The 25,317-nt window shown below is 33.1% G+C and overlaps 2 protein-coding genes across 5 annotated transcripts in view; one reads left to right on the top strand and one right to left on the bottom strand.

Annotated features, from left to right (window-relative positions):
* The window catches only part of flrt1b (fibronectin leucine rich transmembrane protein 1b), a 50,427-nt gene extending 30,534 nt beyond the window's left edge, over positions 1-19,893 (bottom strand). Inside the window, exon 1 of the mRNA XM_087282038.1 lies at positions 19,715-19,893. The gene's annotated coding sequence lies outside the window, so the exon portion shown is untranslated. The remainder of the gene's footprint in view (positions 1-19,714) is intronic.
* The window catches only part of macrod1 (mono-ADP ribosylhydrolase 1), a 196,325-nt gene that overhangs the window by 76,246 nt on the left and 94,762 nt on the right, over positions 1-25,317 (top strand).

Here is a 25,317-nt window from a genome sequence, read left to right as displayed (position 1 = left end):
CACACCCCGTTTTCCAGTCTTGTGCGCGTTCTCTATTGGCTTCCGTCCTTTTGGATGTTCACCAGTGCGTTTACTGTAATCTGTGAACCATTAATGCATAAATGCCTATACTGATTTATATCCTTGTTATATTCAGTGTTTGTGCACTGAACAGAGCCAGTGGCTTGTGAATGTGATAAAGATGCACGAAAGTGGCACAGGGTGAGAAAGAGAGAGGCCTGATGCTGTGAATGTGTGTGACGAGCAAACAACATCCAGGCTTATGAGTATTTATACATGCAGACAGGCCAACCTCAAACTTGAGGCTTGAATGATTGCATTGGGATGACTGGGACAAGGACGAATAGTGGAAGTCAGATTAAGGCATTCATCATTATGGGTTTTATATTTGACACACAAATCCAAGGCATAGAATTTTTTTGCTGTGCATATGTGTGTGTGTATTTCAGTTTATGTTGGTGAATGAATGACATTCTGCTGTTTTCAATACTCTGTGGCTTCCTTTTATGTCTGATGCCAAGATGCTAGCGTGACGGTACTGTAATTCATAAGGTGCAAAGGAAATGCATGAATGGACTCGAATGCTAACAGAAAGTGGGGAATAAATTAGCTTTATTTACCTATTCTTAATCATGAAAGATGGGTTCAAGTGGATGGTGGCGCATTTGTGTTTGTACATCTGCACCTGCAATGTGCGAATGAGTCCCTGCCGCTCATATAAACCGAGCGCTCGCTGCACATCTCATCTGTCTATAAAAATGTGTTCTAAGCACTCATATGCTGTAAAATCATTCTAATGGACGAGAATTAATGTTCTTGACCCTAGATTTAACAGAGCGTTTTAAGGTCTTTGCTTTGAGAAATATACTCTGGGAGTGAGTTTGTTTTTCATTGTTGTGTGAATGTAGAATACTGATATATATATATATATATATGTATATATATATGTATGTATGTATGTATGTATATATATATGTATGTATATATATATATATATATATATATATATATATATATATATATATATATATATGTATGTATGTATGTATGTGTGTGTGTATATATATATATATATATATATATATATATATATATATATATGTGTGTATGTATATGTATGTATATGTATGTGTGTGTATGTGTGTATATATATATATATATATATATATATATGTATATATATATATGTATATATATATATATATATATGTATATATATATATGTATATATATATATATATATGTGTGTATATATATATGTATATATATATATATATATATATATATATATATATATATGTGTGTATATATATATGTATATATATATATATATATATATATATTTATATATGTGTATATTTATATGTATATATATATATATATGTATATATATATATATATATATATATATATATATATATATATATGTATATATATATATGTATATGTATATATATATATATATATATATATATATATATATATGTATATATATATATATGTATATATATATATATATATATATATATATATATATATATATATATATATATATATATATATATATATATATATAATGTACAGTATGTTTCCATCCACCTATTTTATGCACATTTTGGATAAATTTTTAGATGAGGATAAAAAAAAATGGTTGATGGAAACACCAAGATGCTCATAAACTTTGAAATGCGCACAACTGAGTATAGGAGTTTTTATTCTATATGAAAAAATGTGCAGAAAAAACTACGATGGGAACGCTTTTATCGGACAAATTCCAGTATGCACATTAAAAAAGTCATGTGATTATGTTATAAGAGATCATGTGATGATAAAAATGTGTGTGAATAGACAAACCAGCAGGCTGAGATCATTGTAAAACATCTGAAATGTTGTTTTGGTCATTGTAAAACGCCTTTACCATTTCAGTATTAGTGTTATTATATTATTTTCACATACAGAATTGTCAATTATTATTTAAATTTTTTTTATGTATGCTCCGATCGATCTATAATCACATTTAATGACTCGATCGGTACTCGCGATCAGTTTATGAGATCGGCCAGATCAGCAAGTGTTTGTGTTATCTTACATTTACGCCTTTTTACACTTAAGAACTAAAAGTTCTGTGTTTTTGACAGTATTGCAAGTTTACTAAAATCTGGCTGAAAATATTAGATACATAAAAACTTAAATTATATTTTTAACATAAATATTTAATAATATAACTTATAATTTACTTATTACAATAACAGTAGTTTATAGACATATTGCCTTTTAGTAAAGAAGTAATGGATTTATAGGTTTACATTTTAACTTCTTATGCATAAACTATGATGGAAACATTTTTACAGACGCAATAAAAAACAATTTTTTTTTAGGGATGCTCCGATTAACCAATAGACACATTTAATGACTCGATTAGTACTCACTGATCTGGCCTATCTCATAGTTGGAGATGAGCAAAATATTGAAATGATCTTGCATTTAGGCCATTTTACATATAAGAACTAAAAGTTATGTGTTTTTGACAGTATTGCAAGTTCACTAAAACCTGGCTGAAAATATTATATATATATATATATATATATATATATATATATATATATATATATATATATATATATATATATATATATATATATATATATATATATATATATTTTTTTTTTTTTACATAAATATTTAATAATATACATAACTTCTTGTAATTCACTTATAACAATAACACTGGTTTATAGGCCTTTTTCCTTTTAGTAAAGAAGTGGTGGATTTACAGGTGTGCATTTCTTTTTATGCATCAAATATGCACTCCAAACATTTTCTTGATTGAGACGTTACATTTTTCTTCTATCATTTGCAATGTTTTCAAATTGCATTGTTAGTCTTATAATTTAATTACTCATAAATACTTATAATATACTTATAATAAAGACTTACTAAGTGTAAATGCAGCAGCCATAACTTATTCTCTTGAGTAAGGAGAGATCTACACTTTAGTGTTAAACTTGGAGGGAAAGTGCTTTATGCATTATAAAGCTTAAAGCATCAGAATCGGTATTCAGTATCAGCCGATCACCATGACAAGGAATCAGTACTAAGTATCAGCTGAAAAAATCCTGATCAGAGCATCCCTGGTGATTTTGTTATGAGAGATCATGTGATGATAAAAACGTGTGTAAATAAAAAAAACAGCAGGCTGAGATCATTGTAAAACATCTGAAATGTTGTTTTGGTCATTGTAAAACACCTTTACCATTTCAGTATTATTATTATTATTATTATTATTATATTATTAATCACCTCCAGAATTGTCATGCCTTCAAATGCCACCATGTGTTTGTTGCATGTCGGCATTGTCTTCTGAGATGCAAGTCATTTATTAATTAAAGAAAAGATTCATGCAGCTTCTCCTACTGCATCAAATCCCATTTTTACTGTTGTTATTTGGCGCCAGTTAATCAGGAAGGGGCGATTTTGTTCTCTTTGACTCATTGGATAATAAACGCTGCTTTATTCGCAAATTTTTTGTGCAATATTTCATTTTTACACATGAATTTTCATTTATTTTCTTGTCGGCTTAGTCCCTTTATTAATCCGGGGTCGCCACAGCGGAATGAACCGCCAACTTATATAAGTTTTTACGCAGCGGATGCCCTTCCAGCTGCAACCCATCTCTGGGAAACATCCACACACACACACATTCACACACACACTCATACACTACGGACAATTTAGCCTACAATTCACCTGTACCGCATGTCTTTGGACTGTGGGGGAAACCGGAGCACCCGGAGGAAACCCACGCGAAGGCAGGGAGAACATGCCAACTCCACACAGAAACGCCAACTGAGCGGTGGTTCGAACCAGCGACCTTCTTGCTGTGAGTCGACAGCACTACCTACTGCACCACTGCCTAACCCACACATGAATTTAATTCGCATTTTTGAATGGAGACATAGCTAATGAGACATCACCTCATAGTTTTAGACATCACATGACGTCTGTGGCTTTCTTTTACAGATACCTGGCGCTACTCTAAATAGAGGGCATTCGGTTTTATGCAGTGTTTTGCTAGTGAAATAAATTATGCCTTTCCTCACATCTCTCTCTCTCTCTCTCTCATGCTCCCTAATGAGCAGGTAAATGCGAAGCCACTTTTTAAACCTTTTAGTGCAATTTTCCTCTTTCAAATACTTTTATTTTTTACAGGCAAAGTTTTATTATTGCGTTCTCATTTCTGATATTGCCGTGTATTACGTTTGCTTTCCTTGAGATGAGTATCTCATCAAGGGTGTAAATATATGACAGACATTTGTCATTGTCACTAGTTCCAGCCGTTTTCAGTTCTTCGCTTGCCTTCTAATTTGTTTACATTTGTTTTGTTTTCCCATTTGCGATCCCGATATTTTGGTGCCAATATAATTCACCCTTCCAGCAGGATGAGATAGGCCTTTATTAAAATTATACATGAACGCTGACATATACGTAAATCACTTTCTTACTAGGATACAGTGATGCATTTCAACAAGCTGCTTTTTCTCTTTCCAATAAAATAAAATTCCTCGCTTGCGTGACCATTTCACTCCTTATTTCTCCTTTGCCCTTTTCTTCTCTGTTTCTTATGCATTCACTTTCTTTGTAAATGATGCAGTCACTGGAAATAAGCAGACAATTTAAGTGCTGGATACTTCAGTGCTCTCTTTCTCTTCAAACACACACACACACACAATCACATAGGAACAACCAATCATACCTCTTGCTGTCCCTCAGCCAGTACTTATGAACATCAAACACAAACACTCCAAAGCAGAGCATGCAGAGGGGAGGAAAATAATTAAGTTTGTCTGAATTTGACTTAATGTGGGTAAATTTCTCTTATCGGCATTTCACATAACAAGACGGAGCAAAATGTCAGAATAAACAGCCCCCACTGTGTGGTGAACAAAAAGTGCCACTTTTTATATAAAGACAATTCATGCATTTAGGTCAGTGAACAAAGTTGCCCACATGTTCGACAAACCCCTCTCACAGAGCGGAGAGTGAAATGAACCATGTTCAGAAGCGATCTCTACTAAGCTGAGCGGTGTTTGGCTTCCTATGGGAGGCCTGCGCATTTGTTTTTTTTTATAGCTCATTTAGAGCCAAACTGCAAGGCGCCACGCTGTGCGTGAACATGTACACGCATTCTTCCGTTCCTCCAACAATACACTGCATCACTTTAAGTAAGCGAGAGCACAAACATAAAAGTTGTAGCTCTGCCTGAATGGGCCTCTCTGCATGTAAATTATAAATGAGCTGTAATGATTTAACAAGCATGTGTTTGATAAGCTGTGTTATTTCAATGAGGGCTGCAGGGTTTAAATGGACGTGCTTTTAATCAAAGCACAATCTATATGCATGCTTTACATCAGTTGTGACATAAAACGCCAGTCAATTTGTATGTCCGGACGCACTCTATTAACCTGCCACATGCTAAAATTAGCAGCTCTTCAAAATTACTTGGATTATCAAAGCTCGGTTCAGAGCTTGCAGCTGTTTTTTTTTTTTTTGCGTGGAATAATAAAAATCGATCTATTAAGACTGTTGCAGTCCTCTTTCAGAGCTTGTCAAATTATCTAGAGCCACATTAACTTAATTCATACCGCCTTCGTTTCTTGATTTTTGAGCTATACAGGAAACTCCTTTATATATATAAATATATATACAGTTGAATATATATACAGAATTATAGGCCCCCTTTGAATTTTTTTTCTTTTTTAAATATTTCCCAAATTATGTTTAACAGGGCAAATAAATTTTCTTAGTATGTCTGATATTATTTTGTCGTCTGGAGAAATTCTTATTTGTTTCATTTCGACTACAATAAAAGCAGTTAATAATATTTTAAACACCATTTTAAGGACAAAATTATTAGTCCCTTTAAGCTAGTTTTAGCTAGTTAATATAATTAACCTAGTTAAACCTTTAAACGTCACATTAAGCTGTAGAGAAGTATCTTGAAAAATATGTAGTAAAATATTATTAACTGTCATCATGACAAAGACAAAATAAATAAGTTATTAGAAATGAGTTATTGAAACTATTGCTTAGAAATATGTTGAAAAAAAAATCTTCTCTCCATGATACACAGAAATTGAGGAAAAAAAATAAACAGGGACTAATAATTCTGACTCTACTGTGTGTGTGTGTGTGTGTGTGTGTGTGTGTGTGTGTGTGTGTGTGTGTGTGTGTGTGTGTGTGTGTGTGTGTGTGTGTGTGTGTATATACACACACACACACATACATACATACATACAGTTGAAGTCAGAATTATTAGCCCCCTTGTGATTTTTATTTTCTTTTTGAAATATTTCCCAAATGATTTTTAACAGAGCAATGAAATTTTCACAGTATGTCTGATAATATTTTTTCTTCTGGAGAAAGTCTTATTCGTTTTATTTTGGCTAGAATAAAAGCAGTAATTAATTTTTTAAAATCCATTTTTGGGACAAAATTATTAGCCCCTTTAAGCAATTTTTTTTTTCCGATAATCTACAGAACAAACCATTGTTATACAATCACTTGTCTAATTACCCTAACCTGCCTAGTTCACCTTATTAACCTAGTTAAGCCTTTTAATGTCACTTTAAGCTGTATAGAAGTGTCTTGAAAAATATCTAGTAAAATATTATTTACTGTCATCATGAAAAAGATAAAATAAATCAGTTATTAGAAATAAGTTTTTAAAACTATTATGCTTAGAAATGTGCTGAAACAATCTTCCCAGAACAGAACAGAAATTGGGGAAAAAAATAAACAGGGGCGCTAATAATTCAGGGGGCTAATAATTCTGACTTCAACTGTACATACATACATACATACATACATATATATATATGTATAATTGTAATCTGACTTTTTTTTTAAATTTGATTCTGCCTTGTTGATTTTCCCATGCTGTCACAAGGAAGGAGTGTGTTTGTGGTTTTCCTGAAACACTATTCCACAGTTGTGCTTCCAATTAACTCAAATGTTGTCAATAGCCAATCAGAAACTTTCAAAATCTTGACACCATCTAAGCTTTATCAGAGGAATATAAATTTTATTGTACATAAACTTGACTTTTAAGAAAAGTTAAACCTATTTCTCAAAAAACATCTCTCTCATTGTTCTGCTATTAAGCATAACAGAAACTAATTTGATAATCCTAACTTACCTAAAAGAGAAAACATTTAGTCACATTAACATTTGACTTATTTTTTTAATTGGTTATGTGCCTTTTTATACAGTGTATGTAAACTTCTGGTTTCAACTGTATGTATTTGAAAGTTGTTGAAAACCTTCTAATGCATTATCAGCAGTGATGAGACAGAAGGATGTTGTCTTGCAAACTCCATTTAAATCTTAAATCTAGTTTTGCTGGTTTAAATTGAATATCATGTTCAACCCATCTTAATATCTTAGCTTGTTTTTCCACTTTCTTCAATTTCCAAAGAGGTCTTTGTCAGGGAATTCAATTTATGCAATTCTGTATGTTGGAAATTTCTATCTCCTTATAATACTTCGAGGGGTAAGTGGATTTGTGATTGTTCAAATTTACAGGAAACTCTTTGAGGTTCATTTCACCTATATACTTAATCTCAGACACATGCTTTCTTTAAAACAACGCTGTCTTTTCTTGACTGGTTTGATGGCAGGCGAGACGCATCTAAAGATCTGCGTCTAACAAAAGAGCGTTTGATTCGAGCGCAATAAAAAATTACTTTGTGTCAATGAGCAAAACGGCTACATTGATTAATAAACGACCCTGACGTAGGTCCTGTGTCTATGACAACCCTGGCCTGGCAGAGGATAAGACAAAACACTCATTGTTGCATGAGTGCTGTGCCCTCTCCAGAGAGCAAGACTGCATTTCCGCCCCTAAAAAAGGACATCACTAAGAGCCCAGAGCGCTCTCAAGCCGTGCATCAATCTCCTTACTGTAATATGTAATGAATCAATAACTCACAAATTATGATTCAGTTGGAGTCTTTTATAAGATTAGATTAAGTGGATTAGAGGAAGAGTGTTTGAGTCATAACCTTGTTCAGATTTTTGTCAAGTGGTTGGATTGTGGTCACTGATGTTGGGTAAACATTAAGTTTCCTGCATTATGGTGAAAGTGTTTAGTGAATGGGAGAAAAGAGCGTAAATGCTTGATGTAGTGCGCTGTGTTTAGCATGCTGTGTTCACATCGGCCTTGATTTCAAGGAAATCAGGGGGTTGGTATAATGTGAAATACAAAGTGATATTTGTCTTGTGTAAGGTTTGTTTTAATTATATGGGACATTATCAAGTGTATCACTCACTTTGTGCAAAAACAAAAGAGATAAAAAGCTTTCATTGCATGATGAAGCCTAATAGAATGCAGCAAGTATTCAATTCAAGTTACCAAAACAAAATTATCTCTATATGGGTTTTTAATCAGTGTGAAAATTATATCGTAATTAAAAACAAACTACCAAGTGTGCTGCTTTTCTGAATATCAAATGTGATATTGATTGTAAACAAACTCAACAAACAAGAAGTTAATATTGGACTACAATTTATACACAAAACAATATGTATTTGTTTTTTTTGTTTCACCAATAGGTGGCTCAGTGGTTAGCACTGTCACCTCACAGCAAGAAGGTCACTGGTATGAGTCCCGGTTGGACCAAGTGGCATTTCTGTGTGGAGTTTGCATCCCCATGTTGGCATGGGTTTCCTCCGGGTGCTCCGGTTTCCCCCCAGTCCAAAGACATGTGCTATAAGAATTGGATTTACTAAACTGGCCATATGTATGAGTTTGTGTGTGGATTTGAGAGTGTATGGGTGTTTCCTAGTACTGGGTTGCAGCTGGAAGGGCATCCACTGCGTAAAAACATGTTGTAATAGTTGGCAGTTCATTCCGCTGTGGCAACCCCTGATAAATAAGAGACTAAGCCGAAGGAAAATGAAGAAAGGAATGTTTTACCAATGGTAATAATTTCAAACAAAGCCAGAACATTTGTGCGCCAGCAATGGAACAAAACTGCGATGTTTCTTTCTTAAATTATTTTAATCAGCGATTCATTCTTTACGAGAAAGTTTCTAAATAAATCAGACATTTTGAATTAATAGAATCAATTTTAAATGATAAAAATTAGGAATCACTCAATCATTAAGACTGCCACATAACTGGTTTCGTTTTCCACAACAGACCAGTTTCTAGCACATGTTTTTGTTACAGTGCAAAATTTTTTTAAACTCGTTTCTTGTTTAAATACCAAAAAATTCTTAAATCAGGAAGTATTTTATAGACGACTAAACATATTGTCTTGTTTTTGAAATAATAAATCAAAATTCCCCAAAATAAGCAAAATATTCTGCCTAGGGTAAGCAATATATTCTCTTTGAAATAAGATTTTTTTGTTCTCCCCATTGGCTGATTATTTAGCTTGTTTAAGAAAAAAAATCACTTCATTTTGATATTATTATTTCTAAAAAACAAGATAATATTGTTAGTTTGTCTAGAAAAAGTTTCTTGATTTAAGAATGTTTAAGCTAGAAACAAGACAAAAAAACTCTTAAGAAAAGCATTTTCTTTGCAGTGTAGTGGAAACAATCTCAACCAATATCACACATTCCGAACCAAGTTTACCACTGTTTATTTCTGTTTATTATTGTTGTTGTTATAGTGCTTTTTGATTTATTACTACTTACCTACCTGCGCTAAAATGTTTTTTTTTTTTTTAAGAAACCTAGTTAACTTAGTACTAATTTATGCTGTAGTGTGTCTCAAGTTTCACTAGCAACTTGGCATCTTATTGATGGTGCAGCTTTTATTTCCAGCTAAGAATAATTATATCAATCAATTTTTGGGTTGGATGGTGGCCGAGAGAGCTTAACGTGCTGCAATTTTAAGAAAACACATGCAATTAAAAAATTGCCAGCAAATTAAGATCTTCATCTGTTTGACAGCATACAGTATTTGCTGCAAATCCTCACAACGCAAATAAATTTTTAAAAAACGCACTGCATTTTCTCACAACGCAAACACATTAATAAAATGTGCTGCATTTTCACACAACACTTTTAAATAGCACAGAACGCTACGTAAATGTTTACCTAAAACATGATGGACCCGACTGTTTAGTTTAAGGGCTGCATCCGAAACCGCATACTTCCATAATATATAGTATGCTAAAATCAGTATGCGAGCCGAGTAGTATGTCTGAATTCATAGAATCCGAAAATCAGTATGGGAGAAGTACCCAGATGACTTGCTACTTCCGGCGAGATTCTGAAGTGCACATCCCATGCACGCTGCCCTATCTCATGACTCCCATGAGAAAATTCATGAATGGGACTGAAGCGACGCAACTGACGCAGGTAGGTCACGTGACCATGGCAAAATGGCGGTGTAGTACTTCCAAATTCCATTCATACTTTTCACATTCATACTGTATAGAACGCAATTTTCTAACAGCCTAGTAGTACGTTTAAATTTAAATGCAGTACCTACTGAGTAGTAGGCGGTTTTGGACGCAGCCATGGTTATTTAGGCTAATAAATTACAAAAGAATCAGGGTGTTTACCTTTCAAAGATCACCAACGACTTCACTAAGCAATAGTCACAGCACAGCGGCGTCCGTCAGGTTTTAGGGTCCCCTTGAAACATTTCTGTTGTGTTCAGATGTTTTTGCAAGTGTTGTGAGAAAATGCAGCGTGTTTTTGTAAATTGGTTGCATTTTGTAAAATTGCAGTGTTTTTATGTGTTTGTGCTGTGAGGATTTGCAGCTTGTGTGCTGCCAAATGGATGTTTTTCTTAATTTGTTGGCGTTGTTTGAAATTGCATTTATTTTTTAAACTTAAAGCTCTCTTGGCTGCTGTGGGGTTGGGCGATTTGGCCTAAAATCTAAATCTCGATAAATTGAACATTTTAACTAGATTACGACTAATGAATGATTATTTTATTTATTTATTTTTTTTGCCCTTATATTTTACTGTACAGATTTGTACAGTAAATATGCTCACATTTAAGTGAGATATTTTTGAATGAAGAGTGCATTACTTGGATTTAAAACAATTGAAGGAAACACACACTATCTACTATTTGTGATTATTTATTGAACATCAACGTTGATCAACTGAAATTAAAACAAACATGGCCTAAAATTGCCTTTTTTATAAGAGTGAAAATACATAACTTGCACTTTTGAAAACAAAATACCTTTTCAGTGTTTTTCATATTAAAAGTAGAAAACGAGCAGTATCTCTTCTAAATAAAATAACTCTTGCATATCCTGTAAAAAATATTTTAAACGGTGCATTTCTTGCATCGTCTGTAATGAAAATTTTAATGTAAATAATAACTTTGATGTATGGAAATTATGCCATCTTGAGGCATCTCTGGCGCAGCTTCCGTTCATAGTCAATGAAGTACAAAGTAAGGCTCAAAAATGGGTCCATTGTCCATGAACATAAAAAGAAACATTCCTCAAATAATCAATAGATCACATTGGTGGTCTCATTACCCATCCCTAACTGCTGATACGATTACAGGCTTAGCGAACAGAACCATTTTGACCAAAAAATATACAGTGATTCTGTTCAGCTGAGTCAGATCCCCATCATAGAGGTATTTACACATTGCAAGCAGTAGTAATTTTCAAAAACTACCATGCACACTTTGTGGCTGCGTTGTTGAGGTAAAAGCTCCAGATTACAAGTGTTTGGTAATGCTAGGGAGTCTGGGAATTCAAGTGTGAGATTATTACAGCTGCCTGGCTAGAAAACATGAACCACTACTGTATTATTGCAGTTTTTAGAAGTACTTGCGTACTGAATAGACACACTTAATGCTGTACGAAAAGGCTGTGTGATTGTTCCTGTTTTGAGTGTGGTGCTAAGAGGAATATGACAAAATGTGTGCTGTTGTGTGTGTGTATAAAAACCTGGTACCCAGGATCTGATGGAGTATAAGTTGCTCTAGCAACAGTGGTGATGGTTAGATGATGAAATGCTCAGTCTGTCTGCCAGCCACTCAACAGTAAATAGCACATCTCACTTCTTCCTCTGTTTTTTGTGTGCAAAGTACATTAAAAGCTTTGACACAAACCGCAGTGGCTTTGACAGACAATTCATTAGACTTTAAATGCAAGTGTGGACTAGCAAGTAAAAAGCATATGTGCATATGTCTAGGATTTCCCCCCTATAAGATCTATAGAAAAGTAGTCGTGGAGCCGCTTTATCTCCTTTGTAATCTGTAGTGTTGTTTTTATCATGCAGCCCACTGAAGAGTGACCTCACTGACACACACACACAGACCACTCTCACAGGCAGACTGTGAATTATAAAACAACTAAAGCTACTGCCAATAGATCCTGGACTATCTCTGTAGAAGAAAATCATCTGAAAATGCAGGGAATTTATAACTTCAAATAAGAGAAATAAGAACAGGGTTTCTGCAGGTTCCATCAAAAGGCCTGTCAACATATCTATATATGTAGTATGATATATTGCAACTAAATATAGTGTGATAAATTATATTATTGTCATTTTAAGACCATTTTATGCCACTTATTATATAATACAAGAACAACAATATAATATCACCACAATGCAAGTACACTCTTCCAAAGAACACTTCGAGGTTCATTCTTAAGAATATTTTATTTCATTATAGTCATTTTAACAATTTAATAATGAGGCATTGAAATCAGAATTGACAAAAATAAATAAATTTTATAAACAACTAAATAAAAACAAAAAAGTTAAAGGTTAAAAAAGTAACAGAGGCTGCAATATCTGCCACCAGATCTATTTTTAATTGTCAGACACCCAAATAAAAGTATGCTATAATAATTTATATATTAATACTGACACTGACACCTCCAATAGAGATAGAGATGTTGCAGCTGAAATGGTGCTAAAATAGTTTTTTATTTATGGATGGTTTAATTGCATCACCAAATGTCATGTCCATGTATCCAAATTAAATGTAAGACTTTTTAAAGACCCTTTTAAGAACATTAAGAATTGAAATGTTAGACTTATAGAGGGTTGAACACTAATGTTTTTTTTTCTAATTTTTCTAATCATTGGTTGGATGTTGGATTGACTATGTTTACTTGGACAAAACAAAATTAAGAAAAATTATGTTTAAAATGATTTAAGACCCAGTGGACACCCTGAAGGAATACTGTGATATTTAAAAACCAAATTGGATAGAATATGCACTAACCCAAACATTGTGTTAAATATGGTCCAATTAATTTAATTTAAAAAATTAACCCAGCAGTTGAGTTAGTTCCAGTGTTGCCAGATATAGCTCACTTTATCCATCCCAAAAGCCATTTAAAAACCGCCCAAATGCACAACAAACTGCCCAGAATATGAGATTAATGTTTTATTTATTGATTTAAATAAGTTACTTTAACTGTTATATTTTTTAACCATACAGAAACCAGCACCAGCAGTCACAGAACCACAACATAAGCGGATCACATTGAAACACGGCCCCCCTCTCACCCACACAATGCACTTAATGTTGAGTACATTACACTACTGTACCTATATAAGTATATTTTGCTTTCAAAATGGGGTATAAATTTGTCCCATTTGCGGTTTAAATTCTTTTGAACATACTTAGGTGCTGCTTGTCAATCAGACAACATTTCTAAAGCTATGTTGCCATCCACCTATCTTTATGTGCAATACATTTTAAAAATGTGCATAAAAAACATATGCGCACAACTGAGTAGGATAAACTTTTTTTTCAATAAGAAAAGAAGTGCATAAACTGTGATAGAAACACTTTTACTGAACAAATTTCAGTATGTGCATTAAAAAGGTCATTTTGTTATAAGAGATCATGTGATGATGAAAATTTGTGTAAATGCAGGCTGAGCACACTGTAAATCATCAGAAATGTTGTTTTGGTAATTCTAAAAAAATTCTGTTATCATATTATTAATCACCTCCAGAACTGTCAAGAGTGTCTGTGCTCTGCGTCTCATGCCTTCAAATGCCACCACGCGTTCATTGCGTGTCTGCATCGTCTTCTGAGGTGCAAGTAATTTAATAAATAAGGAATAGATTAACACAGCTTCTCCTACCGCAGTAAATTATTATTTTACATTTTTACTTTTTATATTTGGCGCCAGTTAATCAGAAAGTGACGATTTTGTTCTCTGACTCGTTGGATGGAAACTCTGCTTTTTTCAAACGTCTTTTATGCGATATTTCAGTTTTGTGAATAAAGTGAATTCACATTTTTGGATGGAAACATAGCTTATGTTATATAAAAGTGTGATAAACCACTGTGAGTATAACTACAGGTGCTGCATGATGCATGTGCATGTGAAGGGAAGTCAGATTTTGATACTACTTTCCTTTACCTCGTCTTGCGGGTGGGTCCACATGGTTTGCGCTATGCACTAGTCACTAACTAAATGGACCAGGAGCACACAGTTATGTTTTGGTAAATAAGTTGGTAAACCAAATTTCAAAACCAAAACCAAACAAATTTTGTCAACCCGCCTATGCCCTTTTTAACCGCACAATCAAATTCAAAACCACCCGATTGGGCGGGAAACTGCCCAAAATGGCAACACTGGTTAGTCCCTGTTACACCCAGAATTGGGTTAAAACAACCAGGCATTTTTTTTGAGTGTAATCTTAACCATCTAAGTAATAGATAAATAAAAATAGAATAGAATAATAGATAATAATAAGTGTCACATTTTCTTTCTCAGCTGCTTGTTTTGTTTTATTTTTTCAGACAGAGAGAGGATATTTGAGGATAAATAAAAAAAAAGTTTAACCATACCCAGATTTAATCTCTTGTGAATTTTCTCTTAGTGAGCTCAGCCTCTTGCTCTCTCTTTCTCATCACTCATCAGCATTTGACCAGCATGTTAATCTGTGCCAGAGTTGATGTACTCTAAATCTGTGTAATCTACTGTGTGTGAGGTGGGTCTGAAGTGCTCTGCTAATCCCAGATGTCTCACTGTTGATGTAGTAGTTCGTGTAGTGTTTTTCTGACCACAAGATGGACTGCTGCTTCAGTGAACTGAATTTGACAGTGTTTTTTTTAAATGGATAGCTCTCCGAGAACCGAAAACAAACAGAGTCATTGTTTGCTCACCCTAGTGTTGTTCCAGTGCTTTCTGACTACAAAAGGGGAAATTTAAATTTCTATCAAGTGTTTTGTTCATGCTTGTCATAGTGATTAGTGACCAGCAAAAGGTGTTTAAGGTATGAAAGAGTGGGCAGAGACAATACAATAGGACTGTTTAATATTGAAAAAGTGATATGTAACATCATGCTAAATAATGTGATATTTGATTTAGGGCTGAGTGATATCACGAGATCATGTTTTATATCATTCGGTTTCGATAATTATTGAATATTTTTAAACAATACAATTAGGAGTATTAGGATTTTTTGTTTTATTTAACCACTTTATTTATTTTTTACCAACATTACTAGGGCAAATAGTTTTAATAGTCAAAAACAAAATTATTTAAACAAAACATCTGATCTCTTTATAAAAAAATAAACAGAAGTGTTAAAGAGACTCTTAAATTTGATGAATAAAATGTTACAAAGTGTGTCCAATGGTAAAGCGTAGATGCTGAACGATCAAAGCAAACTTTAAGGTGTAAATTATAATAATACGGTAAACCTCAAACTCTATCAACAAACAAATTATGATAACCAAATCTGAGCTTTCAAGTAAAGAAACCAACCATCATTATTCAAATACATACTGCAACATTACTAATTGTGAAGTTCAATGACTACATCACCCCTATGCTAAAAATCTTTCAGATGGGTGCTAGTAGCTGGGATGCAAAAGAAACCAAAAAGCCACTTTGACATCCTTACATCCGTTATTTATGATCTCTTCACTGCTACTAGCCACGACACTCATTTTCGCATGTGTTGTTATTTTGACCTGAAGTGACAATTACGCAACCCAAAATTCACACCTGAAAAGAGCGAGCGCATGGTTTCCTTCACCATTTTCAATGCGCTTTGCACTCATGCTCCCCTGTCATCTTTCTGTTATTAGGCGGCCATCAACTGTTTTCTCAGAGAATGACAAACGGATGAACCATTGCTGCACCTCTGATGTAAATAAGAAAAGTAAAAAGCGCTGCAGTGTTTGGGTGCGCTGTGTTTGTCTGAGGTAATTAGTTTGTTGTTATTACTAAAATGTGTATATTCCATACAAAGTGTGAAGCAGATTGGTTAGTTCTACTTGCATAAATAACGGTGTGCTCGCTGCAATTGGATAAGTTCATTTTTTTTTAACTAGGTGTAAATGGAAAATGTGCATGTGCGGCTTGCTCACATCGCTCCCTATTTGCACACGCAAGTTGCGTGCCTGCGTTGGAAATGACGTACTTACACCTTGGCTTATTGGCATTGCTTCCAAGGCGTATGCATTATATTATAATACATAATACATTACATTATAATATAAATAGAGCCTTTATTTATTTTTTATTTTTATAATTGCTTTTATTGAAAGAAAAACAAGGTGAATTATTACATACAAAGATTTGACAAGACTTTTTCTTTTTATTGTTACATTTTTTTCTCATGAACAACCTCCCTCCTCTTCAAAGAGAGAAAAAAAAACAATAATAAAAAGAAAATTTCTAAAAAATAAATAATAAAAAAATTAAAATAAATTAATACTAAATTAAATTAAATATTTACATAGTCACAGAGTTTTGATACTATTGAGGAAGTAGTTAACAGTAATGTTTGCCCATTGAGTTCGATTGCATTATCCTTATAATACCTTTTAATTTCCCTATTAATTTTAGTTTGGGGAAGTGTTAGGCCTTTTTCAAAGTATGAGATCTTTGGATTCGATACTGTATAATAACGTTTAGTAGATCCTCTAAGAGAGTATTTAATTTTCTCCAATCTTAAAAACAGCATCATATCACTAAACCAGAGTGACACTAAAGGTGGTTTACTTGATTTTCAATAAAGCAATATTCTTCTATGAGCCATAAGACACGCAAAGGCATAAGCGTCCTAATAATTATTGGATATGACTGTATCTTGTTCAAGTACTCCAAAAATAGATCTAATGTCTTTGTTATATGCTTCGGACAGAATTTTAAAAATAGTTGTCCAATAAGCTAACAGTCTAGGGCATGCCCAAAACATAAGAGCTAAAACTGCTTTAGCACAATGGCATCGCTCACATGTGTCACTTACATTTGCGTATATCTTGGAAAGTCTAGCCTTACTGTTGTAAAAAAATAGAGCCTTTATACCCAAACTTATATATATAAATAATTTAAGTAAATGATTAGTATTCGTGCAAAAACTTTTATTTTTGAATGAATAGAATCAATTTTGAGTGAAAAGTCAATGACTTAATCATTAAGACAGGGACTTGCTGCCACCTACTGGTAATTTTAGTTTAATTTATTTTCCACTACAGGCCTAAACCAGCCAAGGTTCTAGCACATATATTTGTTAGCAGAAATAGCATGCTAAATAGTAGAATATTGTATATGTTATATAATAAATTTTTAAGATTATTTTAACCAATATGTTTCATACTATTTTTAGGGAAAAGAAACTTCTAAAACAGCCATGTTTTACTGTTGCATAAAAAGAATGAAACATTTTCCAAAGGAACAAAAATAAATATTCCCACCACTTTGTTCTACTACAGTTATATCAACCTGAAACATCAAGACCAATCAGGAAAACAAAACACTTGAAACAGTGGAATTACTTCGCTTCTGTCTTTGCTTTCTGAACATGGCTTGATTGCTTGGTCGAATTTCAGCAATCATACTAAAATCGTTACACATTTTTTACACAGAAAAATCAGCATGTCCACTCTACATTGCCTGATGTGCTGTAAAGTCTATCTGAGAGTGGCAGGGACACATAGATACTTCTGTATTATTACACCACTCATTTATTGCAAACCCTTGTGATATGTATATCATGGTTGTTCATTTTCATACATTGTGCAGGCCTAATATTAAGTATTCTGAGGCTAGATACTCTGGGGCTTAAATGAAAATCCTGATCATGACTGCTTGTCTTCGTGCTGTGTGTTCATAAGGCCTAATTATTTCACTCCTACTCACCTAGGAAAAGCACAGCAACATTGTAAAAAAATATGATTGGACATGTAATGTACTTTCTTCTTTTGATGTAAATACACTTGTTGTTTTCATTGCAACAGCAAGCTGCTATCAGCTGTAATGCTAAATGTTATCTGACAACCGTGTCGACCCCACAAAACAACACCAGGGTGAGATAATAACTCCATTTCCATATTTGAGTGAACTATACCTTTGAAACTTTGTTGATACAGTATATATTATATTTGCATGTACTAAAATTACTAATGCATCGCTCAAAGCTGCTTATGTAAATGAAAACAAGTGTAGGGGTATAATTACTCTTGTAATTAAAATGGTTTTGCAGACGCTGGGCCTGTGTTTAAAGGGCTGCATATGTGTGTGTGTTTGCATGATGCAGGCCTCGCTGTACTTCTTTCAGGAGATTTAAAGCGTGTTTGTTACATACTGGTCCCACTGTTTTGGCATGGCTATAGACTCATGCTGGCGATTCTACAAAACCCCCACTGTTTCCTGGCTGTCACCAACAGGGCAGGGAAAAAAAGATGAAAAATAAGGAAATATGATAAAATATAGAAGGGTTCCCACCATGCTAACACACACACTCACTCGCACAAACATGCACTCTCTCTCTCTCTCTCGCTCACTGTGGACTTACTGCACCTTCAGAAATCAAGATGATTTCCCTGAAGATTTTACAGAGGAGTGCCTTTGGCTTTCATAAATAAGATGCAACCCAAACTGCAATTCCCTATGCATTTCTTTCCTATGCATACACAGATGAATTATGAAAACTTGATATAGGAAATAATAATAATAATAATAATAATAGAAACCCTTATTATTAATCTAAACAATGGCATTTATGCATAGAAAAACTATTGTTAAAAGCAAGTTATAATTCAAACACAAACTTCTTATTCACAACCATAATAAAATACGTACTAAATTGCGTGTCTCGGTTGAAATCACATTACAGTGCAGGACTATGCGCCATAAAAGTGTCTTTTAATATCCAATATTATTAGATGCTCTACTGTATTATATTTTATAGCCATTAAAACGATTACTAGAGGGAGAGAGAGTACAGTCCAAATACTCGCGTGAAAAATACATCCCGAACTCCTGCCCAAACTCTGCACCAGCTTTGAAAGTACTACAAAAACAAATGCAAATCTCCTCCATATGGCATAGCTACCAGTATTTAAATATCCATCATGAGCAAATAAGCGCGTTTAGGCACTATACACACACACTTACACTGCTTTAATAACAGGTCATTAAAATAAATGAGCGAGAGTCCCAATCCAGGACCTTAATTCAAAGCGCCTGCATTGAAATCCTGTGTGGCTGCCGCCTCAGACTGATTAAATAGGCGTTTAAGAGCAAACAAATGAAAGACAAATTAGAGAGCTATACGCATTCAGACATAATAATTCAATGTCCGCTAAATATCGCTTATAATGCGTAGAAAACACATTTTTATACCTAATTTCAGCTGATTTCAGAGTTCAGCAGAGCGGAAAATAAATGTACGTTACCTCAGACTGACCGTTGGTAACAAGTAGCTTAAATATGAAGAAGTGTTTACAACATACCTCCGTCCGGGTAAACGGCATCTTTCCTTCGTGTAAATTCAGAGAATGGCTTATTTTCTTCTTTTTACGATCGCGTTTTTTTCTGTGACTTCAGTGTCGTTGTCTGTGATTTTTAACCGTGTCGGTCTTCAGTCAGTCAGGCTCGCTGTGACCGTGGCGCGCGCTCAGTCTCTCTCGCTCTCTCTCTCTCTCCTGTCACTCATAGATGCTCTCTCTCTCTCTCTCTCTCTCTTTCGCGCCACTCCACCCCTCTGTCTCCTCAGCGGAGTAACGCATCCTAACATAGATCACTTTACCAACAAAACAATATCAGTGTTTGAACATGAATGGTGATGTATATGTTCCTTTATATGCCCTGCTGTATTATATGAAATATAGATATGCCATATGCGCGTGCATGCAGATCATGTATCCTATTTGACATCATTTAAACAGCAGTAGTACGCGTGTGTGTATAGCCTACCTGTGAATGAATATTATATATGAACACCTATAAACGCATGCATTTAGATATAGGCAGTGTTTATAGGCATACACACACATACTGTACAGCTTGAAATTATAGAAACACCTGCACGTGACATATGCAGTTTAATTTGACTCTTTGCTTATGTATGTGTATATATACATGCAGCTGTGACAAAAATAAAGCATACACATCTATATATGAACACATGGAATTATAAAAACATGCATGTTAGATGTACAGTAAGCAGTTTATTTTGGCACTTTTAAAATTCGTTGTGACATTGTACTTGTCTGTGTATACAACTGTAGACAACAAAAACAAAAATCATTTAATAATTCCACGTTTCTCTGTATTTATATATATATATATATATATATATATATATATATATATATATATATATATATATATATATATTTTAGCAAAATATAAATTGTCGCTTATTAACTTTACTCAAACACACTTTTTGATTGTGTGAGAACTGACTGTAGTGTCACTAATTTGAGCAGTTTAAATTGAAACTTTAATTTTCACCACATCTGACAAACATAGGCTTATGATTATACATTTTCTACCATGCAGGTTCAAATATTTATACCACAAGAATTTTTTAGCATGGAGTCTTGGTATTTGATCACTTACATACATAAACCACGTAACCTTGCATTTAAAAATAAAATTAACAGCTGTGAATTTCCAAGGCACTTTTATTTTCTCATCATCCGTTTCATTATTTATTTATTATTTTTTTTGCAGCTTAGAGAATATCAGTGTATAATATACGAAATGTTGACTTTTTTATTGAGATTTTGATTTGCCTATTGAATAATTTGATAGTGCAAATCATTATTAGCGTTTTTTTGTATGGTTATGTTGCATTAAATTTTAATGCATGGCATGCAGTGAATTTTTTTGTCTTGATATTTGATCACTTACATGGATAAAACATGTAATCTTGCAATTTTAAATACAATTAACATCTGTGTGGATTTCCAGAGAATTTTCTCATTATTTATCTTTTTTTTTCATTTCTTTTTTATCAGCTTAAAGAGTATTATCTGTTCCTCTTGACTTGAAATGTAGTTTTTTTAGTTGAGACTTTGATTTGCCTTTTGAATAATTTGATAGTGCAAAGCATTATCAGCGTTGTTGTGTGTGCTTATGCCATATTCAATTTGAATTTTGTTATTTGATCACTTAAACCTTGTAACCTTGCATTTCTAAATAAAATTAACATCCAACTGGATTCCCAGAGATTTAAAGTTTCTCATTATTACTCTAATTTTTATCCTTTTTTTTTTTTTTTTGCAGCTTAGAGTATATCAGTGATTCAATAACGAAATGTTGACCTTTTCTTTGAGACTTGTCCCTTTTGAATAATTTGATAGTTCAAAGCATTATCAGCATTATGTGTGGTAATGTCATATTAAAGTTTAATGCATTGCATGTAGTGAAAAAAAATGTTCTTGGTGTTTGATCACTTAGATGCACAACCAAGAAACCTTGCATTTCTATATAAAATTAACATCCAACTGGATTCCCAGAGAATTTAATTTTCTCATTATTTATTTTTTACAGCTTAGAGTATTGTCAATGTATAATTAACGTAATGTTGACTTTTTATTGAGACTTTGATTTGGCTTTTAAATAATTAGATACATTATCAACATGGAAAACATTATCAGTGTTATGTCATATTAAATTTTAATGCATAGCATGTACTGAATAAATTTTTTATCACTTTCATGCATAAACCATGTTACCCTGCATTTATAAATAAAAATAACAGCCGAGAATTTCCCAAAGAATCACATTTTTTCATTATTTCTCAATGATTAGATTTTTTTGCATCTTTGTGTATTATCAATGTATACTTACCGAAATGTTGACTTTTTTTATTGAATATTTTGATAGGGCAAAGTATTATCAGCTTTGTTATGTGCGATTGTCATATTAAATGTTAATGATTTCATTAGATTTAAATTATTTATTTTTAAATTATTTATTTTGAACAAAAAAACATGCACAAAATAATCATTTAAAAAAAAACATTTTATTATGGCTAAAATAGAGCGGGATGAAGCGCAATCTTATTATTTCACCCACCCCATTACCACATATTTTGTCTATTACTTCAACTTAATTCTTCTTTTACTTATCTCTTCTGTTTACATGAGACATACTTGAGCTTTACATGAGACATCCATTAACTAAAATTTCATCATACCTTTCTCATTTAGTTTTTTTTGTTTCAATCACCTCTATTTATCAACATAATTCTTTAATAATATATTTATAACATTATTTTATACAATTTCCATATTTTTACAATCAACTCTGGTAATCACTTTATTCCTTTAATAATATATATTTATGCAGCTTTTTAAATTGATTAATATCCTGATATTGTTTTGAGAATCTTCCAGACTGTTCCATAATACAGATAAACACAGTTTCGTTAAAGTTGTCCTTGTTTTCAACTTGCTAAGATTTTGTCTTCCTTCCTAAAATATTGTATGCATTTTGTAAGTAATTTATTCCAGGTTTTAAACATAAACTGTTTTAAGTTGAACCAAATCATTAAACTTAAGTATCTTCAATTTAAAAAATAAAGAGTTTATATGCTCCAAATACAAAAAATGTATTGCATGTAGTGAGGAATCTTGGTATTTGATCACTTACACAAACTCCTTGCATTACCAAATAAAATTAACTGCTGAGACTTTCCCAGAGTATTTAATTTTCTCATTATTTATCTGATTTTTTTTCTTATTTCTTTCTTTTTGCAGATTAAACAGTATTATCAATGAATATTTAACGAACTTTTGACGTTTTCATTGAGACTTTGGCTTGCCTTTTAAATAATTGGATAGTGAAAATCATTATCAGTGTAGTTTTGTGTGGTTATGCATAGCATGCGGTGTGCTATTCAGACCTCCCTTTAGTTGGCCGGAATAGTTGGCGGTTCATTCTGTTGTGGCAACCCTTGATAAATAAGGGACTAAGCCGAAGGAAAATTATTGGATTTAATAATTAGATAGTGCAAAGCATTACTTGCATTGTCTTATGTTGTTATTATTATTTATTTTACACTTTAGAGTATGTATAATTAACAAACTGTTAGCTTTTCCATTGAGACTTTGATTTGCATTTTAAATAATTTGATAGCGCAAAAGCATTATCAGTGTAGTTTTGTGTGATTATGTCATATTAAATTTGAATGCATGGCATGCAGTGTGCTGTCCGGGCCTCCCTCTAGAACTGCATGTGACTGTGAGGCAGTGTGCATGTCCTCAACTATCAGTGCGCTGAACTGTGAGAAAGATTGACTTGGACTTGCATGTAATCGCAGCCCTGCATGTACACCAGAGTAAATATGAAGCTGTCTATTTGGGAAGAGCTCTACTGTATATAGCAATGTACAGTGCTTGTGTGTTTGTGAATGCCATTGTGTGCTCAAGCCAAGGTGTCTGCAGGGTTCTGGAGTGTCAGACATTAAGGACATCTGTTCAGACACACACACAATCTCTCTCTCTCTCTCACTGGTTTCATTGCCTCTCCCTGGTGGCAGGCTATTTCAGAAACATAGACTTCCGTTCCAAGCTCTTGACCATCACCTTTTCTGTGCAAACCTGCTGGATGTTGCATTATATACAGTTGAAGGAAAAACTTGTTAGACCTCCTGTGAATTTTTTTTAGGAAGTTTTAGGGAGTTTTTATGTAATAGTTTAAAAAAAAATAAATGTTTAATTACTAATTTAATTTGTTTTTGTTACGACAGTTTAAAATATTAGATTTTTCTAGAATGAAAGGGTACCTATGATAAAAATAAGCTTTTTGAACGGAACTGTGTGTAGGTATACGATATGTCACTATGTCCACAGTCATATTGGAATGATAGAAACACAAGAAGTAATTTTTTTTAATTTCCTGATGTTAAAATAGGATCCAAATCCCTTCCATTTTGAGACCCACTGCAACGTGACGTAGGAGTGCAGTTTTCCCCGCCCAACAATTTGATTGACAGCTGCGTAATATCATGTCTTTGTAGTAACATGTAGAATAATATCAAAGAGAACTAGAATTAGAGAACTAGCATTAAAGGCACAGACAACAAAAACAGCTACGGTGTGTACAGAGCAGAAAATCCCAATATTCTGAAAACTATAATAAATTATCTGATGGGTGTTTTGAGCTGAAACTTTACAGACACTTTCTGGACACACAAAAGACTTTTCTTAAATCTTGAAAAAGAGGTAAAATAGGTGCCCTTTAAGAGTTGAAGTGCAATATGTAGGCTTTACTATGTTAATTAGGTTAAAGTTAGGTTAATTAGGCAAATTATTGGACATCATTGGTTTGTTCTGTAGCTAATTGGAAATAATGTATTAATATTGACCTTAAAATTGCTTTTATTCCAGCTAAATTAAAAGAAATAAGACCTTCTCCAAATAAACAAACAAACAAACCAAAAAAAAAAAAACATTTAATAGGAAATACTGTGAAACATTTCCTTGCTTTGTTGAACAGCTTTATTTGAAAAACAATTACAATTTCACTGAAGGTTTAATAATGTTTTTCTTAAGTTGTATACAGTATTATATATTTTTATATTAGTATTTGTGTATGATTATTCAACATTTAAACATTGATTTTTCAGGCCCGCAGCCAGCCTGGTATAATGGGTGTCTTGTTTTCTTAAAAAGTGGACTTTTTTTTCAGTTTTATGCCTCATTTTCTATTTAATCTTGAGATTTAAATACTTTTTTTGGTAATTTTAGAGACATTTTAAGCACTATTTTTAGCTTGTTGGATGATCCGCATAGCCACACTTGTTGATCTACCAAAAATATTTCCGAAAGATTTAGAAGAACATGCAAACTTCACACAGAAATACCAACTGGCCCAGCCAGGACTCGAACCTGCAACCTTGCTTGTGAGGCAACAGTGCTAATTGAGCCACCATGCAACCCTGATAAAAAATAGTAAATATGTACAGTTGAAGTCAGAATTATTAGCCTCCCTGTTAAATTTTTTCCTCAATTTCTGTTTAATGGAGAGAAGATTTTTTCAACACATTTGTAAACATAATAGTTTTAATAACTCATCTCTAATAGCTGATTTATTTTGTCTT

The sequence above is a fragment of the Danio rerio genome, chromosome 14 (assembly GCF_052040795.2).
Source record: "Danio rerio strain M-AB ecotype USA chromosome 14, GRCz13ab, whole genome shotgun sequence".
In the NCBI taxonomy this organism is placed as follows: domain Eukaryota; kingdom Metazoa; phylum Chordata; class Actinopteri; order Cypriniformes; family Danionidae; genus Danio; species Danio rerio.
The sequence above is the reverse complement of the archived record's forward strand: the minus strand, read 5'-3'. Positions and strand labels throughout refer to the sequence as shown.